This window comes from Palaemon carinicauda, chromosome 3 (assembly GCF_036898095.1).
Source record: "Palaemon carinicauda isolate YSFRI2023 chromosome 3, ASM3689809v2, whole genome shotgun sequence".
NCBI lineage: Eukaryota > Metazoa > Arthropoda > Malacostraca > Decapoda > Palaemonidae > Palaemon > Palaemon carinicauda.
The window spans coordinates 165,825,006-165,827,225 of record NC_090727.1 but is presented as its reverse complement, the minus strand read 5'-3'; the positions used below and the strand labels follow the sequence as shown (position 1 = coordinate 165,827,225).

Here is a 2,220-nt window from a genome sequence, read left to right as displayed (position 1 = left end):
ATACAATATACTGATACCAAAGTGCTTTTGCAGTAACTGAGTTTTACACAGAATCTTATTGCTTTATTGCGTTAAAATTCAGTTTTTAATAAAATTGTTTCTCTAATTTGGTAAACAAACATCCTCATCATCATCATCATCTCCTGAGCCCATTGATGAAAAGGGCCTCGGTTAGATTTCCCCAGTCGTCTATATCTTGAGCTTTTAATTCGATACGTCTCCATTCATCATCTCCTACTTCGCGCTTCATAATCCTCAGCCATGTAGGCCTGGGTCTTCCAACTCTTCTAGTGCCTTGTGAAGCCCAGCTGAACGTTTGGTAAACTAATCTCTCTTTGGAATCGCAAAGAGCATGCCCAAACCATATCAATCTACTACCCCTCATCATGATCTCATCCACATATGGCACTTGAGTTATCACTTTAATGGTTTTATTTCTAATCCTGTCCTACCATTTAACTCCGAATATCCTTCTGAGGGCGTTGTTCTCATATCTACTACACATATACTGTATATATTTATATACATATTATTATTATTATTATTATTATTATTATTATTATTATTACAAGCTAAGCTCCAACCTTAGTTAGAAAAGCAGGATGCTATAAGCCCAAGGGCTCCATCAGGGAAAATAGCCCAATGAGGAAATTAAACAAGGATAGGCAATACCACAAGATGAATAATAAATAATCAAAATAAAATATACTAAGAATATTAACCATATCAAATTAGATCTTTCATATACGAACTCTAAAAACTTCAAAATAAACAGGAGGAAGAGAAATAAGATAGAACAGCGTCCCTGAGTATACCCTCAAGCAAGAGAATTGTTATGCCAGGCTGACACTTGCACGAATCTGTGGCACGCATTGGCACGACTCGATGCGCAAACCAGTCGTAAACTGGCGTGAAGTGTAGTAAACCCGTCGTGACTTCGTGGCATGTCGTGACGAGAATTTTGAAATGTTCAAAATTTTGGTCACGACAAAATTTCGCGGCTGGGTCGTGCGCTATGCGCAAACTATTCAAGAACTCGTCGTGACCTCATCGAGACGATGCGGGAGGATGAGTGCCAGTGCGTGGCAATGCGTGCCATGTTACGACTGCCAAGGATAGTTCACAAACAGCTCACATGGAGTCCAGGAGTAGTTGACGACATGTTCACCAATATGCGCGCATCGCAGTGTGGCCATGCCTTCCCGCTGACATGGTCACGTGTACTTTATGCATTGATGGCACGAGCAGTTCACGAATAGTTTACGCACTTCACGAACAGTTTGCGCATGGCATGAGCAGTTCACGAACAGTTCACGACTACTGCGCAACAGTGGCGCTTGCGTTAGTGTGGGGGTATATATAGAGCTTACTGGACACTGCTCGCCATTCCAGAGGTCGCCAGCGAAGAGACAACATGCCTAAAACCAAGCTAAAAAGGAAAGCAGAGAAGGCCAGAAGCCAACAGTCCAGAGGCAGACACCACTGAGAGAGATAATTCTCCTCAGTCATCTATATCAAGTATCAATATTGTGATCCCGGAGACGCAGCAGGATCCCATTGAACGCCAGAGACAGCCATCCAGTGAGGACGAGGCTAACAGAAAGCAGAAGTGGGTCCGGGTGTCCAAGAAAGAAATCCTTGAATAATGCTGGACCGAAAAGGCCGAGTTTAGGTTGGCTGACCTTGTGAAGGAGAATTCCAAGCTGTATGACAAGAAGCAGAAGGAGTGGCTCAACGTGGAGGCCAAGAACAGCCGGTGGGACCGAGTCGGAGAGCAGCTGGAGCATCCTGCCACTGGTACCCAATGCAAGAAGCATTACGAGAACTTGAGAACCTGGGTGGGGAAAATCAAGAAGAAGGAGAAGAAGAGTGGAGCTGGCCAGCCACAAAAGAGTGTCCGTGATGACCAGATCATGGAGACCTGGAGTTTCCTGATACAACACACCTTCCGGGGAGAGACAGTCCCAAGTGAGAAGTTTGCTGTCCCAGAGTCAGCTGCAGTGATGGTCAGTGACGAAGACGATGATGAAGTGAGGTCCACAGGTTCTGAGAGCCAAGCATCTACTAGCACCGGGAAGGGCAAGGGCAAGGGGAAGCGGTCCAGGTCACCAACAACCCAGGCAGCCACCACAACCGCCGATACCTGGGTGACCCAGAGCAACCTCAGTAATGTGGTGCAACAGGTGAGAATCCCAATGTCTACATGCAGACTGTATTCCA

The 2,220-nt window shown here is 45.5% G+C and overlaps 1 pseudogene; it reads left to right on the top strand.

Annotated features, from left to right (window-relative positions):
* The first annotated feature begins 1,210 nt into the window (after positions 1 to 1,210).
* Positions 1,211 to 2,220, top strand: part of LOC137635146 (uncharacterized) — a 1,792-nt pseudogene continuing 782 nt past the window's right edge.